The following is a 23925-nucleotide window of genomic DNA, read 5'->3' as shown; positions in this document are numbered from 1 at the left end:
CTGGCACCCTGATCTCAGACTTAACAGACTCCAGAGCGTGAGAAATCAATGGTTATTTTTCAAGCCACTCACTCTGTGGTATTTTGTTATAGCACCCAGAACCAACTTAGATGGTATGCTTTATTCCTCAGGTAGGTACATTGTCCCAACCAAGGTTAATTTCTTCTTCTTCTCTACATGTAGGGGGATACCTACAAAGGAGTTTCTGATCCCTCCCTACCCAATTACTTATTACTTTCACAGGAGGAGCTGATAATCAGGCGTATCAAAGCATAAAATATTTACTGGATCAGGTATTGTAAGCACAGGAATTGTACCTATAAAGGTCCCACTCATTCTCTTTTCCTTCCTATTCTCCACCAGGAAGTTCACTTTACTTGTCTTCTCTACCTGTCACCATACTATAAGCATACCATGAAAAAGGATATAGAGTAAGTAGGTAGGCCTACTTTCCAGAGGTAAGCACCATCCTTGCCCATGTGACTGACAAGAAAGGAGGTATCAGAATCACTTCATTGCAAATATATCTCAAAATTTCCAAAACATTATTTAGATTCTGAACACAATCAGGTACCAACACATTCTAAGCCCAAAACTAAAACCAGCACAGCTATCAACTGAATATAGGATTAAGCTATCTGACACTTGAATGACATACATTAACAACATTGTTCTTTGTTGCTCTTTTGGCTTCTGATCCTTGTATGTATTTTTTGCATGTTTACATTCCATACAGAGAGGAAGAATAAGAGAGGGAAAAAAAAAGAATAAGAGAAAGTCAACCCCTCATAGCTTATTAAAAAATAACTTGAGTTGGGGCACCTGGGTGGCTCAGTCAGTTGAGCGTCCGACTTTGGCTCAGATCATGATCTCACAGTCCATGAGTACGAGCCCTGCATCGGGCTCTATGCTGACAGCTCAGAGCCTGGAGCCTGCTTCAGATTCTGTCTCCCTCTCTCTGCCCCTCCCCAACTCATGCTCTGTCTCTCTCTCTCTATCTCTATCAAAAAAATAAATAAATAAATAAACTTAAAAAAATAAATAACAAGTTAATTTAAAGTCAATTGTGGCGATTTCCCTTATTCTATACACCACACTCCTTAATAAGTATCTAACAGGCAAAATTTTAGACACCATAATTAAATACGTTTAGAAAATTGTTATAAAGAGAGGTGTTGGGAAAAGAAGACATTAATAAATTGTCTATTCTTGGAGAGTACACACTTATAAGATTTCTAGTTCAGGTTGAGAAAGTGATTAATATGAGCAAAATCACTTTAAAATATTGGTGTTATGACAGCAAGAGGAGCAAAGGCACAGAGGTGGAGAAAATATCTTCTTAAATGAGAAACTTGAGATAGAGTTTATACCTTTAAATACACTCAGGCTGCCTACAATAAAAAAAAAAAGGCAAAAAGAAATCAATTGAAATCCCATATAAAATGTTGGAGATCCAAAGGGTGCGATATATCAGACGTTTTTGGAGTAAATGAAAGAGTTTGGGTTTGGGTTTTTTCTCACTCCAATGTGAGAATGTAAATTTGGAGCAAAGATATTGAGAGTAACATTCTTCCCTAGAGCTCAAATGCTATTAGAATATGGTCTTCCTGAAAGAGGGGCCAACATGACAGAGAAGTAGGGGGAATCCATACTTCCCACGTCTCTCAAACAAACAAGTGTAGAAGCCAAAGGACTTTGAACACAAGAGGAAGGAAAAGAGATTAAATCTATTAGGAAGAAATTGGAAGGCTGGAAAAAAGACAGGACTCCTCCAAGGAATAAATCAAAGCACACCTGGTGGAGGGTCCAAAGTATTACTACAAGTAGAGTAATAAAATAACCAAAGTCACAACAACAGAGAGCAAGTAACAATCCCCGAAAAAACACCTCCTGAAGGGCCAGGCCCTGGACAGTGTATGACTCCTCCTTTAATATAGCAGTGCTCGCAGGTGCAGAGCACACAGCAAGCTTTTAAAATGCATAAGGGACAGAAAACTAGCCAAAATGACAAAACAGAAGAATTCTCCTCAAAATAAATTCCAGGAAGTAGTGACAGCTAATGAATTGATCAAAACCGATATAAGCAATATAATGGAACAAGTATTTAGAATAATAGTCATAAAATTAATCACTGGGCTTGAAAAAAGCAGAGGACAACAGGGAATCTATTGCTACAGAGACCAAGGGACTAAAAAATAGTCATGATGAATTGAAAAATGCTATAAATAAGGTGCAAAATAAAATGGAGGCGGCCACAGTGCGGACTGAAGAGGCAGAGGAGAGAATAGGTGAATTAGAAGATAAAATTACGGTAAAAGAGGAAGCTGAAAAAAAGAAAGATTAGGGGCGCCTGGGTGGCTCAGTCAGTTGGGCATCCGACTTCGGCTCAGGTCATGATCTCACAGTCTGTGAGTTCGAGCCCCGCATAGGGCCCTGTGCTGACCGCTCAGAGCCTGGAGCCTGTTTCAAATTCTGTGTCTCCCTCTCTCTCTCTACCCTCCCCCGTTCATGCTCTGTCTCTCTCTGTCTCAAAAATAAATAAACGTTAAAAAATTAAAAAAAAAAAAGAAAGATTAAAAAAATCCAGGAGTACAAGGGGAGAATTAGAGAAGTAAGTGATGCAATCAACTGGAACAATATCCATATTATAGGAATTCCAGAAGAAGAAGAGAGAGAAAGGGGCTAAAGGTATACTTGAACAAATCATAGCTGAGAACTTCCCTGATCTAGGGAAAGAAACAGGCATTGAAATCCAAGAGGCACAGAGAACTCCCTTCAGATGTAACTTGAATCAATCTTCTGCATGACATATCATAGTGAAACTGGCAAGACACAGGATAAAGAGAGAATTCTGAAAGCAGCTAGGGATAAATGGGCTTTAACATACAAAGGTAGACACATAAGGGCAGTAGCAGACCTATCTACTGAAACTTGGCAGGCCAGAAAGGAATGGCAGGAAATCTTCAATGTGATGAACAGAAAAAATATGCAGCCAAGAATTCTTTATCCAGCAAGTCTGTCATTCAGAATAGAAGGAGAGATAAAGGTTTTCCCAAACAAACAAAAACTGAAGGAATTCATTACCACTAAACCAGCTCTACAAGAGATTCTGTGACTGAAATGTTGCAAGGATCACAAAGTATCAGGGACACCACTACAAGCATGAGGCCTACAGATATCACAATGACTCTAAACCCATATCTTTCAATAATAACACTGAATGTAAATTGACTAAATGCTCCAACCAAAAGACATAGAGTATCATAATGGATAAAAAAAACAAGACCCATCTATTTGCTCTCTACAATAGACTCATTTTAGACCTGAGGACACCTTCAGATTGAAATTGAGGGGATGGAGAACTATCTATCATGCTACTGGAAATCAAAAGAAAGCTGGAGTAGCCATATTTATGTCAGACACACTAGAATTTAAATTAAAGGCTGTAACAAGAGATGAAGAAGGACATTATATAATAATTACAGGGTCTATCCATCAGGAAGAGCTAACAATTATAAATATCTATGTACCAAATTCAGGAGCCCCCAAATATATAAAATAATTAATTACAAACATAAACAACCTTATTGATAAGAATGTGGTAACTGCAGGGGACTTTAATACCCCACTTACAACACTAGATAGATCATCTAGACACACGGTCAATAAAGAAACAAGGCCCTGAATGATACATTGGATCAGATGGACTTGACAGATATATTTAGAACTCTGCATCCCAAAGCAACAGAATATACTTTCTTCTCAAGTACACATGGAACATTCTCCAAGATAGATCACCTAGTGGGTCACAAAATAGTTCTTCATAAGTATAAACGAATTGAGATCATACCATGCACACTTTCAGACCACAATGCTATGAAACTTGAAATCAACCACAGGAAAAAGTCTGGAAAACCTCCAAAAGCATGAAGGTTAAAGAACAGCCTACTAAAGAATGAATGGGTCAACCAGGCAATTACAGAAGAAATTTAAAAATATATGGAAACAAATTAAAATGAAAATCCAACAATCCAAATGCTTTGGGATGCAGCGAAGGCAATTGTGAGAGGAAAATACATTGCAATCCAGGCCTATCTGCAGAAAGAAGAAAAATCCCAAATACAAAATCTAACAGCACACCTAAAGGAACCAGAAGCAGAACAGCAAAGATGCCCCAAACCCAGCAGAAGAAGAGAAATAATAAACATCAGAGCATAAACAATATAGAATCAAAAAACAGCAGATCAATGAAACCAAGAGTTGGTTTTTTGAAAAAATAAACAAAATTGATAAACCTCTAGTCAGGCTGCTCGAAAATAAAAAGGGAAATGACTCAAATAGATAAAATCATGAATGAAATTGGAATTATTATAACCAATCCCTCATAAATACAAATAATTATCAGGGAATACTATGAAAAATAATATGCCAACAACCTGGACAACCTGGAAGAAATGGAGAAATTCCTAAACACCCACACACTTCCAAAACTCAAACAGGAAGAAATAGAAATTTTGAACAGACTCATAACTAGTGAAGAAATTGAATCAGTTATCAAAACATCTCCCAACAAATAAGAGTCCAGGACCAGATGGCTTCCCTGGGGAATTCTATCAGACTTTTAAAGCAGAGATAATACCTATCCTTCTCAAGCTGTTCCAAAAAATAGAAAGGGAAGGAAAACTTCCAGACTCATTCTATGAAGCCAGCATTACTTTGATTCCTAAACCAGACAGAGACCCAGCAAAAAAAGAGAACTACAGGCCAATATCCCTGATGAAAACTGATGTAAAATTCTCAACAAGATACTAGCAAATTGAATTCAACAGCATATAAAAAGAATTATTCACCATGATCAAGTGGGATTCATTCCTGGGCTGCAGGGTTGGTTCAATATTCAAAATCAATCAATGTGATACATCACATTAATAAAAGAAAAGATAAGAACCATATGATCCTGTCAATGCAGAAAAAGCATTTGACAAAATTCAGCATCCTTTCTTAATAAAAACCCTCGAGAAAGTTGGGATAGAAGAAACATACATAAACATCATAAAAGCCATTTATGAAAAGCCCACAGCTAATATCATCCTCGATGGGGAAAAACTGAGAGCTTTCCCCCTGAGATCAGGAACACGACAGGGATGTCCACTCTCACCACTGTTGTTTAACAGTGTTGGAAGTTGTAACATCAGCAATTAGACAACAAAATGAAATTGAAGGCATCAAAATTAGCAAAGAGGAAGTCAAGCTTTCACTTTTTGCAGATGACATGATACTATACATGGAAAACCTGAGAGACTCCACCAAAAGTCTGCCAGAACTGATACATGAATTCAGCAAAGTCGCAGGATACAAAATCAATATACAGAAGTCAGTTGCATTCTTACACTAATAATGAAGCAACAGAAAGACAAATAAAGAAACTGATCCCCTTCACAATTGCGCTAAGAATTACAAAATACTTTGGAATAAACCTAACAAAAGATGTAAAAGATCTGTATGCTGAAAACTATAGAAAGCTTATGAAGAAAATTGAAGAACATACAAAGAAATGGAAAAACATTCCGTGCTCATGGATTGGAAGAATAAATATTGTTAAAATGTCAATACTACCCAAAGCTATTACACATTCAATGCAATCCCAATCAAAATCGCACAAGCATTCTTCTCGAAGCTAGAACAAACAATCCTAACATTTGTATGGAACCACGAAAGACCCCAAATAGCCAAAGTAATATTGAAGAAGAAAACCAAAGCGGGAAGCATCACAATCCCAGACATTAGCCTCTACTACAAAGCTGTAATCATCAAGACAGCATGGTATTGGCACAAAAACAGACACACACACCAATGGAATAGAATAGAGACTCCAGAATTGGGTCCATAAATGTATGGCCAACTAATCTTTGACAAAGCAGGAAAGAATATCCAATGGAGAAAAGACAGTCTCTTCAACAAATGGTGCTGGGAGAATTGGACAGCAACATGCAGAAGAATGAAACTAGACCACTTTCTTACACCATTCACAAAAATAAACTCAAAATGGATGAAAGAACTGAATGTGATACAGGAAACCATCAAAACCCTAGAGGAGAAAGCAGGAAAAAACCTCTCTGACCTCAGCCGCAGCAATTTCTTACTTGACACATCTCCAAAGGCAAGGGATTTAAAAGCAAAAATGAACTATTGGGACCTCATGAAGAGAAAAAGCTTCTGCACAGCAAAGGAAATAATCAACAAAACTAAAAGGCAACCGACAGAATGGGAAAAGATATTTGAAAATGACATATCAGATAAAGGGCTAGTATCCAAAATCTATAAAGAACTCACCAAACTCCATACCCGAAAAACAAATAATCCAGTGAAGAAATGGGCAGAAGACATGAATAGATACTTCTCTAAAGAAGACACCCAGATGGCCAACAGGCACATGAAAAGATGCTCAATGTCACTCCTCATCAGGGAAATACAAATCATAACCACACTGAGATACCACCTCACGACAGTCACTCCTGAACAAATCAGGAGACTATAGATGCTGGAGAGAATGTGGAGAAATGGGAACCCTCTTGCACTGTTGGTGGGAATGCAAACTGGTGCAGCCGCTCTGGAAACAGTGTGGAGGTTCCTCAAAAAATTAAAAATAGATCTACCCTGTGACCGAGAAATAGCACTGCTAGGAATTTACCCAAGGGATACAGGAGTGCTGATGCATAGGGGCACTTGTACTCCAATGTTTATAGCAGCACTTTCAACAATAGCCAAATTATTGAAAAAGCCTAAATGTCCATCAACTGATGAATGGATAAAGAAGTTGTGGTTTATATATACAATGGAATACTACTTGGCAATGAGAAAGAATGAAATCTGGCTTTTTGTAGCAATGTGGATGGAACTGGAGAGTGTTATGCTAAGTGAAATAAGTCAGGCAGAGAAAGACGGATACCATATGTCTTCACTCATATGTGGATCCTGAGAAACTCAACAGAAGACCAAGGGGGAGGAGAAACTTACAGAGAGGGAAGGAGGCAAACCATAAGAGACTCTTAAATACTGAGAATAAACTGAGGGTTGATGGGGGGTGGAGGGGAGGGGAAAGTGGGTGATGGGCACTGAGGAGGGCACCTGTTGGGATGAGCACTGGGTGTTATATGGAAGCCAATTTGACAATAAATTTCATTTAAAGAAAAGAATATGGGGGGCGCCTGGGTGGGTCCGTAGGTTGAGCGCCCGACTTCGGCTCAGGTCATGATCTCATGGTCTGTGGGTTTGAGCCCCGTGTCGGGCTCTATGCTGACAGCACAGAGCCTGGAGCCTGCTTCCGATTCTGTGTCTCACTCTCTCTCTCTGTCCCTCCCCTGCTGATGCTCTGTCTCTCTCTCTCTGTGTCAAAAATAAATAAACATTAAAAAAAATGAAAAAAAATGAATATGGTCTTCCTATTTGCAAATGAGAACTAAGTGGGGAGCAGGGACACCAGGGGCATTGAGAGATTGGATGGATGGATGGATGGATGGATGGAGAGATGGAGCTTGTATTAGCAGAGATTCAAACTGTGCAAAAGAAATTATTTCTTCAAATTTCCGTGAAATAACTGAAAAGAATGGCAAATCAAGTAAAATTGTGAATCAGAACCCATCTCTATTCTTGCACCAAACTCCCAAAGTTTGCTTTCTGGTCATCTTTAGTCTATTTCAATTCACCATCACTCACTTTTGCCATCATTCTAGTTTAGACTAAACAGTCCTCTGTTTTGAAGATTTATTACTAAGCATAAATTTAAAGTAAAGCAGTTGAATCTTCCCACAGAAGTTGTTAGCATCTCTCCTGACCTTGAGTGCTTCTCCTATGTAACACCCAAGACCTGGACCAACAGACTCAGACTGCTCCCCAGCCCAGGAGTTTCACCATACACACTCAACAATACGGCAGGTGTTAGGATCTGCTGTGTAACAGATCAATCTAAAAGTTAGTGGCTTAAAACACAATCATCATTGGGTGCCTGGGTGGTTAAGCGTGCAACTTCAGCTAAGGTCACGATCTCATGGTTCATGAGTTTGAGTCCCATGTCAGGGTCTGGGCTGACAGCTCGGAGCTCAGAGCCTGGAACCTGCTTTGGATTCTGGGTCTCCCTCTCTCTCTGTCCCTCCCCCACTTGCATTCTCATTCATTCATTCTCTCTCTCTCTCTCTCTCTCTCTCTCTCTCTCTCTCTCTCTCAAAAATAAACAAACATTAAAAAACCCCACATAATCATCCATTTATTACCTCTCATGGTTCCTATGGGTGAGAAATTTGGGATTGGCTCAGCTAGGCAGTCCTGACTTAGGGTGTTACGATTTTTCTTAGTCAGATGAGGCTGAGACTAATGTCATCTTCAATCCTTCTTCACTCATATGTCTTGTGACAGGGCTTCAGAGACTTAAATGAGTGTCCTGAATACCTAGGGCCCCTCAGATTTCATTCTCTATCTGTATGTGGTCTTTTTATGTAGTTTCTCGAGAATGGTGACTTCAGTATAACCAAACATCTTACATGTCAGTTCAGGGTCCCAAAATGTATGTCTCAAGAAAGAAAGAACCAGGCAATAGCAGTGTTACCATCTCTAGTTTAGCTTTAGAAGTCACATAGAGTTACTTTTACCATACTTTATTGATTGAGGCAATTGCAAGATCTGTCCAGGTTCAAGGGAAGGGAACTTAGACCCAATCTCTCCATGGAGGAGTGTCAGCATCATTGTATAAGAAAAGCATGTACGTGTAATGGTACAGTGGTTTTTGGAAAACTCAGTGTGTTACAATTTCTCTTTTGGTAGCCCACGTGTCTCTTCAATTTCTCCTGTCTGATTAGACATTATAATGATCATAAATGAATTCAAACAAAAGAGTTTATCAAAGCTAGAAGAGAATGTTAATGTAAGATATATCAAAATCAATATCCAGAATTATCTCTTGGCAGACTTGGACTGCTGAGTTTAAAATAACAAGATGAATTTTATAAAGGGCCATGTGTGGGAATTTAAAAATAATTCTATGAATGCACAATAGGGAACTCCTGGCTTGGCAGGAGTTCATATGAAAAAGAGCTGGGAACTGTGGTTGATTGTAAGCATGAAATGTATCGAGTGGGATGTGATTACTTAAACAAATGAGAAGCTGATCCACATTTAGGTTGTATTTATGGTAGATAGTGTTCATATTATGGGAAGTAAAAGCCCGACATCCCCAGCATTCAATTAACCATTCATTCACTCAGTAAATGTTTATTGAGTTACTACTACATGCTAGGCACTGTTGTAGGTGCTGGCAATATACCAGTGAACAATACACACACAAAACCCTACCCTCCTAAAACCTGTATTCTAGTGGAAAAAATGCATAATGAACCAGGCAAGCATGCTACAGAACAAAAATGATGAAAAAGAAAGCAAGAGGGGGAATAAATGTTGGAGTGAAAGGATTACAGTTTTAGATAATATAGATAGGCAACTCTTCACTGAGAGGGGCTATTTGAGAAAAGATATAAAGGACAAAAGTGAGGAAACCATGCAAGTCTCAGGGCAGAGGGAAGGAATATGTGCAACAAGGGTGCTGAGGAGGCCTGGCAGTGAAGAGCCCACCGTGAATGGAGCCAAGTGAGCAAGTCTGAGAGTAGTAAGAAACACAGTCAGAGAGGTGATATACAGTTGATTCTCTAGGCCCTTGTGGGTCACTCTCAAGACTACTGGATCTCACTCTGAGTAAAGAGAGAAGCCAGAGGAAGGTCTGAACAGGGAAGGGACATGAAAGGACTGGGATTTCACCAGATGAGCAAGAGCAGCCACTGTATTGAAGCATGCTATGAGACTAGTTAGAAGATATTGTCAATAACCCAGGCAAAAGATGATGGTGTCTTAAACCAAGATAGTAACATTGAAGGGGCTAAGAGGTGGTCAACTTACAGATATGTTTTGAAAAAAGAGCAATCGCATTTTCTTATTTATCAGACACAGCTTAGGAAACAGAGGAGTCAAAGATAATACGATGGTTTGGGCCCTGAGAATTTGCTGAGATAAAGATTGCACATCAGCAAGTTTTGGGTCAAATAATGGGAGTCCAGCTTGGGATATATTTACCTTTGAAGACCTATGAAACAACCAATTGGATATATCAATCAGGCAGATGGATATAAGAATCTTTAGTTCAGGGAAGGAGTCCACATAGATAATATAAATTTGGCCAGTATCCATAAACAGATATTTAAATCCATAAGTTTGATTGAAATAAGCAAAAAAGTGAGAATAAAAAGTTCCAAGAAATAAGCCTCTTTAAATATACCCTAAACTTAGAGACTGGGAAGATGAGGAGGAACCAGCACAGTGGACTAAAAGAATGGTCCTAGAAGTAGAAAAGCCAGGCAAATATGGCACCCAGAAAGCCAAATAGAGAAGGCATTTCAAGTAACAGAGTTGCTTATCATCTGCTACTGAAAGATCAAATGAATAAAGAATCAGAATGAATTTAGGACAAGATTTTTCAATGCAGAATTCTCTGGTGACCTTGATAGAAACAGTTTTAATGGTGCAATGGGGGCAAAACTTGATTAGAGTGAGTTCAAGAGAGAATGGAAGGAGGAAAATAGAAGACTGGACAATTGATAACTCTTTGAGTTTTTCTGTAACGGGAAGGTCATGTGAGGTAATGACTAGATAGAACCATTGTAAAGAAAGGAAAAATGACAGCATGCTTCCGTGCTGTTGTGGAGATTCTAGGAAAGGAAACATGTATTAGGTAAGGGAAAGAATTACTGAATTGATAACTCTGAGAAAGTGAGAAAAGGATGGAACCTAGTGGGCAAATGGTGGGATTGCCCTTAGCTAGAAGTGTAATGCCTGAAGTTCCGAAACCTCCCACAAAAGTCCACCAGAGTCGTAAGTCAAAGCCAAGCGGCAAGGGTCGTTTATTGCAGGTTCGAACCTGGTCCTCCACGCACTCGTCGCCGGTGACGCAAGAGGCCACGATCAGGGTTGGTACAGCGTTTTTATAGACAGAGACAAATAGCACAGGGGAGGTTTCAAATTATGAGGGGCCTGATTAGTTGATTTTAAAGTAAGGACATTTGTTGTTCTCTGATTGGGCGTCCTTTGTCTGTCCTTTGGCGGGAAGGCTTTGTTCGTTACTTGTGGCGGGAGAAAAAGGGGGAAGGGGGAAGGGGGGAGGGGGAAGGGGAGGAATGTGTTGAGCAAGCAGGTTTACAGAAGCTAGAAATGCCGGTTAGTTTATGTACAATTACTCATTCCATTACATATCAGACTACATTTAGGAAGTTTCACAACCCATTCTACTACACAGCGGGTTACATTCAGGAAAGGTCTCACAATGCTCGTAGCAAATAGCAAGCAAAACAGACTTCTCAGCAATTGTATTTCTTATCAAAGATCCATAATAAGCAGAAAAGAGAACTTTAGCTTTAAACTAAGGCAGGGCTGTCATCTGGATTTAAAGCTGTTCTTTTCAGAAGTAGGAGTGATTTAGCCTTACTAGGAGGAAAGAAGCCAAATATATGGGCGCAGATGTAGATAGGTAAGCAAAAGTGGTGGTGGGAGACTTAGGAGTATTCCTATGAATGTTTCCATTCTCTTTATGAAATGGAAAGCAAGGCCATCTTGTGAGCTTCAGGATGAAGAGGGAGGTGTGGAAGATTAGAGCACAGATGAGAGGGTCTGAAATAGTTTTGTAGGCAACTGGGAGAATGAGTGGAGGAAATATGAGTGCCATGTAGAACAAGACACCCTTGAGGCTGATAACTGTGAATGAATGTGAGACCCATCAGCAAGGCTATATGTTCTTCTCCATCCACTTGTAGTGACAGGTGAGCAGGTGCAGAGTAGGCAGAAAGATTTGGCAAAGACTGTGGCCTAGTTGAGCAAGTATTTCAATAAGGTCGTTGGGTTTGCAGACAAGGAAGTCATCATGATGGCTAGCCACTGGATTTGAACTGGATAAGGAGAAAAGTGAGGATTTTAGTTGGCTTTGATGGACTAAGAGGAGGTACTTGTATCCACTGTCTGTAGTTCTCAGAACTAGGAACTACAGCAGGTGTATACTAGAGGGAGTGAGATGAAAGGTTAGGGGATGGTAGTGGTAATGTGATATGTTTGGCACTGAGATAATAAAGTAGGTGCAGTTAATGGCAATGACAATGTCTAGGGTATGAAGGCTCAGTGAATGAGGGAGGGTGCAGGATAAGAGCATGGCAAGACAGAACAAGGAACTAAGCCACCAATGAATTGATGCTAGAGAACCTAACAATTATCCAAGAACTAAAATGTTCCAGGAATATGGGCAGTGACCTGAGAAGTATACAGATAATTACAACAACGAAGGGGTAGCAAGTGGAATAAGGTAATGACATGAGAGTCAAGTTGAGGGGTAGTGTTTAGAGAAGAATTAGGGAGATGATTTGGAATGACAATGAGGATCAAACAGGATATCCATACATCATCAAACCCAGTGGCACCAACACTGTGAAAAAGGAAACAACCATCAGTTGAATTACAAGGGGAGCAGAGTGTTAATGTTTCTAATTAGAACAAGAAGTGAAGGCAATAGTTCCAAGAGATGGTGAGATTCTGGGGTATTTTACTCTTGACTGTGAGTCCTGGGGGCACCATGGAGGGTTTTTAAGATATAGAGAGAGTGAGCTATATATTCAGAAAAGGTGATGGACAGGGTCATGTGAGACTTGGGCTTCTTAAGGTGACTGATATATACAGGGGATAAAGCATATAGTGAAATTAGTCCTCATAAATCCAAGACATAGAGTGGTCTCCAAACTGTGAAGGTTGGAGGGAGGAGCAGCTGAGAGTTCGTGCAAGGAAGGTGCAGACTTCCACATTTGAGGCTCTGTGTTCAACTTGTAATGCTGTTTTAAGAGGATATAAATGAAGTGGAGGCCACTGAGATGCACAGGCTCAAAATAAGGAGAATACAGAGGAAATCTTAGGAAAATCAATAGAAGAAACTGAGAAGGATTTTCTGGGTCTTTGGAAGACATGACAACTGTCTTCAAGTATCGGGAGCGTTTCATGTAAAAGAGGGTCTTCCTTGTGCCTTATGGTTCCAAAAAACCTGGGTTTTTTTATTGTTTTTATTGTTGGCTAGAAGTTATGAGGGAAAGAAATACTTGTTCCAAAAGCTGAGTCCTCCAGTGATGGACCAAAGGACAGCTACTAAAAAGTGCTGTCCAAAGACCAATGCCGATCAACAAACTATTTGTTACCATAAGGGAAGTATAAAACTCGAGAGCAAGAACTTAGAAACCATTGTTAGCAATTTCCCTACAATGTTTACTCATTTTTTGAAATACAAATTTAGGTTTGCTTACTCAAATAGAAAAATGTGGATTTGTGTTTCAAATGTTTTATTTAATTCTTCTAGTATGTTAGTTATATTATATTTTATTAAAATGTTGGTCCTTGATGGATAGGGAAATTTTTTAAAAAATAGGTTTATCACCATAACTAGCTAAAGAGCTTGAACTAACCTAGTGTATCACAGGAGTCATTTAACTGTCCACTCAGCACTCAGATCTTGATTTCTAATACTATTCTCCAATAAAAGGAATTAGGGCTCCTTAGAGAAATGGCTGATGTTAAGACTGAGTTAGGAAATAAACAAGATTAACCTGAAGTATCTTGTAGTGCCAGAAAATAAGCAAGTGTTCTTTTCTCTCTCTCTCTCTCTCTCTCTCTCTCTCTCTCTCTCTCTCTCTCTCTCACACACACACACGCACACACACACACACACACACACCTGGATAGGTCAAAAAGACACAGGAACCAACTGAAAGAGATCCCAATGGCCAAAGTGGGAACAATTTGAGCAACAGCATAAATAAAGTAGCATTGGATTATAACCCAAAGTATCAAATAAATATCCATGAGTATAAATAAATACTCATACTGATATAAATAAACAGTCCCGTAAAAAAAATGAGCAAGAACAGAAAACTATCTACTGAAGAAGAATTCAAAATAATTCATGTAGATACTCTGTCTTTAAGGAGATGGAGTATAACCCCCACTGCTTAAGTGTGGGCTGCCAATAGCGACTTTTTTCCAAAGAGCAGAGCATGGAATGGGGGAAAAAGTAACTTTACAGTGGAGAAACTTTAAGCCAGATAATCAAGGTAAACATCAACAGTGATAATTCATATTGATAGTATTGATATTCATACTGATATGATGTGGCACTTCACCTCTGTGGTCTTCCTCCCAAAAGCATATTACCTCAGTCTGACCATAATAAAAAAAAACATCCGACAAATCCCAGCTGAAGGACATTCTGCAAAAACCTGAACAATACTCCTCAAAACTGTCAAGGTCATCAAAAAAGGAAAATCTGAGAAACAGTTACAATCAAAAAGAGCTTAAGGAGACATGTATGTTATCCTGGGACAGAAAAATGATATTAGGCAAATGCTAAGGAAATTTGAATAAAGTATGATCTTTAGTTAAAAGTAATGTATCAATATTAGTTCATTAACTGTGATAAATATATCATATTAATGTAAAATGTTAATAGTAAAAGTAACTGGGTGTGGGTTATATAGCACTTTATACTATGCAATTTTTCTGTAAATCTAAAACTGTTCTAAAACAATTTTCCTTTTAAAAGTCTCTCGGAAGAGCCTGGGCAACACTTTCCATTTGCAGTGTGAGAGTAAAAGGTCTGGAATAGAAGACCTGACTATCTTTACTGGTAAAAGGAAGTCACTTAATTTCACTGAGCTTCAATCTCCTCATCTGCAAAATAGAAGTGATACCACTTTTATCTACCCCATAGAGTTAAGACTCAGATGACATGATCCATGGGAAGGATCTCTGGAAATATCATAATCTAGATACAAGGAAATTTGGAGGTTGCTATCATTGTAACACATGGAGATATTCCGGCCTGGGAGATCACTTGGACCAATTCTGATTACAAATGTCACATATGTACACTGTGCCCTGGGCACCCTACTCCCAGAGGTTCTGACTCAGCAGCTCTAAGATACAACATACAAATCCAAATCCATATTTTTAAGCTTCCCAGGTGATTCTGATACATAGCCGGATTTGAGAAGCACTAACCTAGGTGAATTCTAAAACCTCTTCTTATTTTATGATCAAATGTTAATGACACAGGATTATTTTTTCCAGATACGCGACACTCTTTGAGAAAGATTTAAACTTTGCAGTAAGAGCATAATTCTAGGTATCAGTCAGCCTGTGGGTAGTGTAGGTGAACTAAAGTTGTTAGTCATAATCTGTTCTGCCTATTTGTAAATTCAAGTCAGCAGGGAAGGCCTTCAAAGTAGCATGAAAAGGTCACAGCTGTTTAGTCTTCATTTACCTGTAGTCCCTCAGTGTGTGTGTGTGTGTGTGTGTGTGTGTGTGTGTGTGTGTACTTCAACTGTAATATACCATATACACAAAAAAAGTGTATAAGGTGGAAATCATAAGCGTATAGCACACAGTGCCTTGATTTTTTGCGTATATATACAGCCCACACAATCATCATCCAGATCAAGATATAATTTCTAACACCCTGTAAGGTGTTATAGTTAACTAACTTCCCAGTATAGTTATAACCAAACTAGCGTGAGTTTGCTCCTTGGTGAGTTACAGATAGAGATTGCACCAGGTGGAGTTGTCACACTAAGGAAACTTTATTTGCAGCAAATGAGCTCATGGGGCATAACCTCCAAAGCCAGGACCCCTTGAGCAGAATTTATTTTATTTTATTTATTTTATTTTATTTAGGGTTTGGATTAGTCTGAACAAAGGGGAGTTTAACCATAATATTATAATGAGGCAGAGGTAACTGTGGCACAAGGGGGAAGGGTTATCAACATGCTCCAAGAGCTGACAGCAGATATCACCAAGAGGAAGTCTTGGGCTCCTTATCCAGGTAAGGAATTCTGGGCCTTGCTTACTTTTGAAAGAGCAGTGGGAGTTTTGCCACTGATTTATAGTCTCTGGTTAGGCTATCTCCTGGCATAGGTTTTGCATTCCTCTTGTTCCCTTAAAATCCCTAACTACTGAGGTTTTTACATTTCTTTGTAATTCTGACACCTCCTAGGAAGTTCTACTAGAAGTGTGCTAGGGGGCACCCAGGTGGCTCAGTCCCTTAAGCCTCTGATTCTTGATTTCAGCTTGGGTCAGGATCTCAGGGTTCCTGGGATCAAGCCCTGAAATGGGCTCCATGCTTACAGTGCAGAGCCTGCCTGGAATTCTCTCTCTCCCTAGTCCTCTGCCCCTCCCCTGCTCACGCTCTCTGGAGTGCTCTCCCCTCTTCCCTCTCCCCCGTCCCCCTCCCCCTGTCCCTCTTCTTCTCCCCCCCCCATCCTTCTCCCTCTCAAAAAACAACAAAAAAAACCTTAAAAAAAAGAAGTGTGCTTTTAGAAGAGCTATTAAGACATAGATCACAGAAAATAGCTAGAAGGCCTAAATGACCTATATTTCTGGGGACCCCAAACTCTTTCTGCTTCCACAGTCACCCAGCCAGAGGTAGCCACTCTTAAGACTTCCTTCACCACCAGCTAATTCCACCTGTTCTTAAACTTCATGTAAATGGAATCATGTGGCATGAGCTCTTTTGTGCCTATATTCTTTCACTTAACAAATTATCTGTGAGATTCTTCCGTATTGATGGATGTACCAGTAGCATGGTCTCTTTATTGCTGGTCTTTCAGTTCTTAGCACAAGCTCTAAATGATCAAGTTCAAATTGTCTACGTGTAGACTAAATAATTATACAATTATACAAGTACAGGGACAGAATGACAAGTCAATGATGGGAAATTCCATAAATATTACTGCTCCAGTAGGGTAAACTGTGCCACAAGAAAAAAATGGCATACTTTATGGTTGGCCCCAGTCTGAACCTCTAGGAGGGAATCAGAATGCAAGCTCCATACCACCATCACCTCCAAGAAAACCACATTTTTGTCAAAACATTCTTCTCGATTTGTGCATATGCTCATGTTTGAGAATGATTCCTGTGAACTTTACAGAGAATGTAGAAAAGGGGCTTTCATTAATGGAGTTGCCCACAGACTGCTTAACAAAAGCTAAAGGTTTTGAAATTTGACTTCAGGGATTATCACCTAGGAGATCTGATTTTGATGAAACTGAGTTTAACTTAGCTTTTTTTCTCCCTTCATTGACATCTGTCTGCCCCCGGGTAAAGACTTCTTTTTTTTTTTTTTTTTTTGCATATGATTTGATAGAGCATAGAGCTTTTTTTTTTTAATTTTTTTTCAACGTTTATTTATTTTTGGGACAGAGAGAGACAGAGCATGAATGGGGGAGGGGCAGAGAGAGAGGGAGGCACAGAATGGGAAACAGGCTCCAGGCTCCGAGCCATCAGCCCAGAGCCTGACGCGGGGCTCGAACTCCCGGACCGCGAGATCGTGACCTGGCTGAAGTCGGATGCTTAACCGACTGCGCCACCCAGGCGCCCCACATAGAGCATTTTTTAACCAGAGAGGATAAAGAAAAAAGAAAAATGATGAACCAAACAAGAACAGTGCTTATTTCATTTCAAGCATAATGTCAAAGTTGATTATCAAAGCCACTCTCAGAGGTTCCAGGAAATACAAACTTCAAGAAAACCACACAAACTCTTCCCTATTCTCTGTGGTCTACTGTGCAGCCAACCACAAAACCATACACAGGCATCACAGCAAAACCACTGGGCTCTACTGAGTACTCTGAACAAGTGAATATTAATCCAAAATACTGTTTCAGAGATCTTTATGAAAAACCACAGTTTCCCTTCCATGGGTTATTTATTCTGCACTCATTTGCTAAAGCAATTTCCATGTGCTGAATTCCAATAAATAAATAAAACAAGTCAATCAACATGTCATTATATTGGTAATCAATTTCTGTGGGTTTCCAATTGTTGCCCCTTAGCTTTATTGCACATCTCACCATATCCATGGTCTTCTTCTCAGCTATGTATGTGCCTAGGAAAACATGCATACAGACTCATAGGTTCACAGATCCTCCAAAAAGTCCCACTTGGGGAATGTTTTATTAGTACTTTTAATGATATTGACAACTGACATTAGTAACTATGACTTACACAGCTCTTCACCTAATGGATTTTATGTGCACCACATCAGAATCCTTGAGAGATAGAAAATGCTAAACTCATTCCATAGACAAAGAAACTAAGTTTAAGCACTTTCATGGACTGACATGTCTTAGTAAACAGGTACAATGTCCAGTATCCAAATTCATGATTTCTAGCTCCAAATCATGTTAGTTGCCTTATTTTTCTACAATGAGATGCTTCTGTTAAGATTAAGTCAAATAAATGTCAAAACTGATAGAAGCAGAAAAAAAGTAGGTTGCAAGGGGTTGGGGCTGGGAGAAATAGGGAGAGGTTGGCAAAAGGTCACAAACTTTCTGAATAAGGTCTTAGAATCTAATGGAAAACATTAGATAGTCGACAATACTGTGTTGTGTGACTGAAATTTGCCAAGAGAGTAGAAATTTAATACCTTTACCAAAGAAGAGGAAGAAAAAGGAGGAGGAGGGGGACGAGGGGAAGAAGAAGGAGAGAAGAAAACAAAACAAAAAAGATAAATATGTGAGGTGATGGATGTGTTAATTAATTAGATGAGGGGGGATCCTTTCACATTGCATATGTATACCAAATCACTATGATGTATGTGCAAATGATACCTCAATAAAGCTGACTTTTTTAAGGCAGAAAAGGAAGAGTAATTTTTTTTTTAATTTTTTTTGAAGTTTATTTATTTTGAGAGAGAGAGAGAGAGAGAGAGCACAAGAAGGGGAGGGGCAGAGGGAAAGAGAGAGGATCCCAAGCAGGCTCTTCACTGTCAGGGCAGAACCCAATGCAGGGCTTAATCTCAGGAATGTGAAAGATCATGACCTGATCTGAGCTGACATCAAGAGTCAGATGGGGCGCCTGGGTGGCGCAGTCGGTTAAGCATCCGACTTCAGCCAAGTCACGATCTCGCGGTCCGGGAGTTCGAGCCCCGCGTCAGGCTCTGGGCTGATGGCTCGGAGCCTGGAGCCTGCTTCCGATTCTGTGTCTCCTTCTCTCTCTGCCCCTCCCCCGTTCATGCTCTGTCTCTCTCTGTCTCAAAAATAAAAAACGTTAAAAAAAAAAATTTAAAAAAGAGTCAGACGAGTAACCAACTGAGCCACCAAGGAGCCCCAAGTAAATATTTTTTAAAAAAGAATAATTTTCAAAGCATGACGGAACAGTAGTTTTGCTTCTTATTCACATTTTCAACAAAATCATATTTACAACAGTTTCACATTTTGCTCACACATTCAGTGTGGACAGGTATGTCCGGGAGTGGACTTCAGGAATCTCCTCATCTAATCCTGCTGAGCCAAGAATGCATGCGCAGTTTTGAATCACTCCTTAACCTCTCTCAGCCTTTATTAATCATCAGTAAATAAGCCTACTGACCCTACACCATCTTTAAGGGTCTTCTTCAGCTTAAGGTAGGTTTTTTAGGGTGACCGCAGGAACATTTACATGTAGCAATGCTAGGATGCCACAGTGAATGTTTCTGCTACGCTGGACCCCATCACCGCAGCCCACTGGATTTCTCCCTGCCTCGGTGTAGAAGGTGGGCCGTGACCTCCAGCACCTCAGCTATGAAAGACTGCCAAACTGCAAAATCCCAAAGCACAGCTCTCAGCCAGCAGTTGGAAGGAGTCATGGGATAAATATACCAGAGTCCCCATCCATCTGTAGGACAAGTCTGGGCAACTTCTACATTTTTCCTGAGAATCTCAGTGGGATTGAGCCCATTCCCCACAGGAGTAACCAGCTCATGATACACTCCTATTGGTTTTTCTCTCCTCTCCATTTCATGTCCCACATCCCCTACCTGTGCTTCCTGGGTGCACTTCCAAATAATCTACCTGCACTGACAGCCTTGTCACAGGCGCAGCTTTTTGCAGAACCTAAAGCAAGACTTGGGCTTTAGAGAATTGTTACAGAATTGACACATTACCAATTAATGCAATGCAATTTACCCCTTTAAGCTGTTTCTTTAAAATTTACTGTGATGCTTTCCAAACAGTTCTTTATATGTACCTGAAAAGTTTAGAGAGATGAGGACGTGGCATAATTAGTACCTGATATGGCCTTTTCTAAATAAGAGAATCTCCATGGGGACGCCTGGGTGGCTCAGTTGGTTAAGCGTCCAACCTAGGTTCAGGTCATGATCTCGTGGTTCAGTTTGAGCCCCACATTGAGCTCTCTGCTGTCAGCATAGAGCCTGTTTCAGAACCTCTGTCCTCGTTTCTCTCTGCCCATCCCCTGCTTGTTCGTTTTCTCTTTCTCTCTCTGTCTCTCTCTCCCAAAGATAAATAAACTTAAAAAAATACAAAGAGGAGAATCTCCAGAAAGCTTTTTTTAAGTTTATTTATTTATTTCTAGAGAGAGCACAAGCAGGGGAGAGGCAGAGGGAAAGGGGAGAGAGGATGTGAAACAGGCTCTGTGCTAACAGCAGAGAGCCCAGTGCGGGGCTCAAATTCATGGAACTGTGAGATCATGACCTGAGCTTAACTGACTGAGCCACCCAGGTGCTCCAAAGCATTTTTTTTAAATAGAGACTATTGGACACATGCTCTTCATGTTTTATAAAATTATGATTCTTCAGTTAGTACTTTAAGTCATATCTTTGTCATAATAAAATGGTTTGAGGGTGAGGTATTAAGACAAAAATCTCTACCAAATTTCTCATTAGGTGATGTTCACTTGGAAGCTGATCAAAATAGTTGCCTGTCTTACCAGTAAGGATAGTTTTAGCTGTGAATTACAGAAACCCTCATCTGAAGTCCTAAGATGACCAACTGTCTCATTTTTCTCTGGGGCCATCTTGGATTTAGCACTGAAAATCCTGGGAAATCCCTTAGTCACAGGCAAACCAGAACAGCTGGTCAACACCAAGTCCCACCCATCTTTATCTGTATCATTTAACCACCCCTCTTATCTTGGGTAGTACATCCAACCCTTCCAGGAGATTCAGATCCTATAATTGCCCATCTCCACTGGAACCACTCCATGGGATTCCAGGGAAAGAAGAGTTATCCAAAAGGAGAGGGTATTGAGTTTGCCAAAAGAAGTGATGGGGGGAGGCTTGGATTGAGATAGAGATACATATACATAGACATATATAGATCCAGATATAGAGATATAGACACTGATGTCCACTCTACTCTTTAAAGAATCTTGTTCTTTCACTCTTCAGATCTCATTATCAATATTATTTTTTCTCTTCATTTTTCCTTTACTTCCTACATAGGTCTTTCCTCTTCATTTTATATTCCAGCCCCAACACTCTCATTTTCACAGCACCCCAAGGGACTCACACTTCCCTCCACCATCTGCACTACCAGATCCAAATAAAACTATGCTCCAAGAAACATACTATTCTGAGAAAGAAATGAATAGATACATTAAAAACTAAACATAAAAATATGTTATAGAAATTTAAAATGCATATCTTCTTTCCTTGGCTCACTGTTTTGATTAATGCCATTTTCTCTAAAAGTGTTAAATGCCCAACTCTTGACTAATGTAAAACTTTTTTTTAGGCACCTGTAGCCAGGAAGTAGGCATTTTAAATACTCACTAGGGCCCTTTTTAGTGTCTAAAGTAGTAACTCATCACAGGCTTAAAATTCTACGAGAAATATTATTAAATAAAAAGTTACTGGCTGACTAACTCCTGAACTTGAGCTTTAATTCCCATGTTTAAGGTGGAAGTGATAAAGCACTTGGAAACTCTAACGGATGGTCTTTACCACAATGGCCTGAATATTCCCCTTAGTTTGACCAAAACTTAGACAGGTTTCTTCCTGACTCTAGTCCACTGACCTCACTTTTCTTAGAACATTTACTTTACAGAATTTGTAATTGTACATCCTTTCTCTGCCCCCTTTGATATGTAAATATTTTTAAAAGCCTCTTTCCAGTTTTCCAACCCAACAATGCCTGTCTCAAGGATCCGGGAACCATCTCATTGAAATGTAATCATCAAAGAAGATAGAACCCCTATCTCCCAGTTTCTGTGTGAAGGCAGAAGCTTAACTTCCCCATTGTAAAGCTATCATCTGTCATGAAAAAAGAGAAGGTTTACTTTTCCTTGAAATGAAGACAATTAGCAGATGCTAAAAAATTCGGTCTTCAAAAAATTGTTGCCTATGTCTTGCCACTCTCCTAGATTTTATCTCATATCCTGTCTTTGACTCTGTCTTATCTCAGGCACTATTTTTATCTTATCTCTATGTAGCACCCTCATATTAAATCTGATCAATCCTTCAAGGTTTCAAGTGAGCTACCATCTTTACTATGAATATTTCCATGATTAAAGCAACCAAAAATCTCCATTACTGCTCCTAATTCCTATAGCATCTTCAATTGGCCTCTTTCCCTCCTCTGTCCTTTTTTAATCCATCCAGTTTCTCCTGGGAATATTTTCTTAACAAATCATTTACACCTGAATCCTCGTCTCAGGCTCTGCTTCTGTGGAACTTGTCCTAAGATACCACCTTCCCTAATAACTTTGATGTCTTGTCAAACACTTAACAAGACATGTCAGGTCCATTAGTATCTTGCTTACACTTTTAGCCTTATCTCTTGTCTCTCTTCCCAGGTTACTCAGTGGTCCATTCTGAGCTGCTATTTGTTCATGTGTTTTTGCATGTGTTCTCATGGCTCCCATCGACTCAGCCTTTAAGTCTCATCTAAGATTACCAATGCTGCGGAGCCCTGACAAATTCTTTTTCCCCCTTACTCTAGGCAATTTCTCACTTCTTTTGTGGAAAAAAAAATAACAGATCCTTTAAAATAACATAGCTTTTAAGGGCGCCTGGGTGGCTCAGTCGGTTAAACGGCTGACTTCAGCTCAGGTCATGATCTCGAGGTCCGTGAGTTCAAGCCCTGCGTCGGGCTCTGTGCTGACAGCTCAGAGCCTGGCGCCTATTTCAGATTCTGTGTCTCTCTCTCTCTGACCCTCCCCCATTCATGCTCTGTCTCTCTCTGTCTCAAAAATAAATAAACGTTAAAAAAAATTTTTAAATAACATAGCTTTTTAAAACTATACAAATAGTAAGATGATTTAGAGCCTAGCCTCAGCAGAGGGATCAAAGGTAAGTTATTTACCTTCTGTGGGCTCATGTTTATTCACATATGAGGATGGTAAGATTCCACATCCTTCATAAATGCACGTAAGGTGCTTACCAGAATATTTAGAACATATTATGTGGTAGTTTTATTAACACTAATGAGAGAGAGAGATTGGTTTCTCTATAACTTAACCAGATTTCAAAGTTGTGAATACTATATCTTGTTTATCTCTGTACTCCTAATTCTCACACAGTGCATGGCATAATACACATCCAATAAATAGCTGATGAATAAATAAATGATATGTAGCCACTGGGAACTAAAACTTGTTTCTACTCTTTTTTTCTGTTTTAGTATATAGCTCTTCTACACGCACAACCAAGAAACAAACTCTAGGAATCCATTTCAAAATTCAAACAGCATAAAGTAAAAGCAAACATTCTGGTATTTGTTGTATTTTCTATTCTCTCCAATATCCACCATGCTCTCTCTCTCTCTCAAGCTAATGAAAGTTTTCCTTTTTGCTTGAAAAAAATGGTCAAACATGTATGAGCACAAGATTTTCTTTAAACTCAGTAGTAAATCTGTGTTTCCTCTCCCTCTCTCTCCTCACATTCCCTCCCTCTCTCTCTCTCCTACCCTCCTTCCACATTTCAGAGATCTGGAGATTAGATGTAATTTTATATTTTTCCCCTCTTTCTCTCTTTTCATTTTTGATGACTTTTGAAAACCTATGACCCTGAAAACCTTAACTTCTCAAAAAGAGATT

Source organism: Prionailurus bengalensis, chromosome A3 (genome assembly GCF_016509475.1).
Source record: "Prionailurus bengalensis isolate Pbe53 chromosome A3, Fcat_Pben_1.1_paternal_pri, whole genome shotgun sequence".
Taxonomy (NCBI): domain Eukaryota; kingdom Metazoa; phylum Chordata; class Mammalia; order Carnivora; family Felidae; genus Prionailurus; species Prionailurus bengalensis.
Note: the sequence above shows the minus strand (reverse complement) of the source record.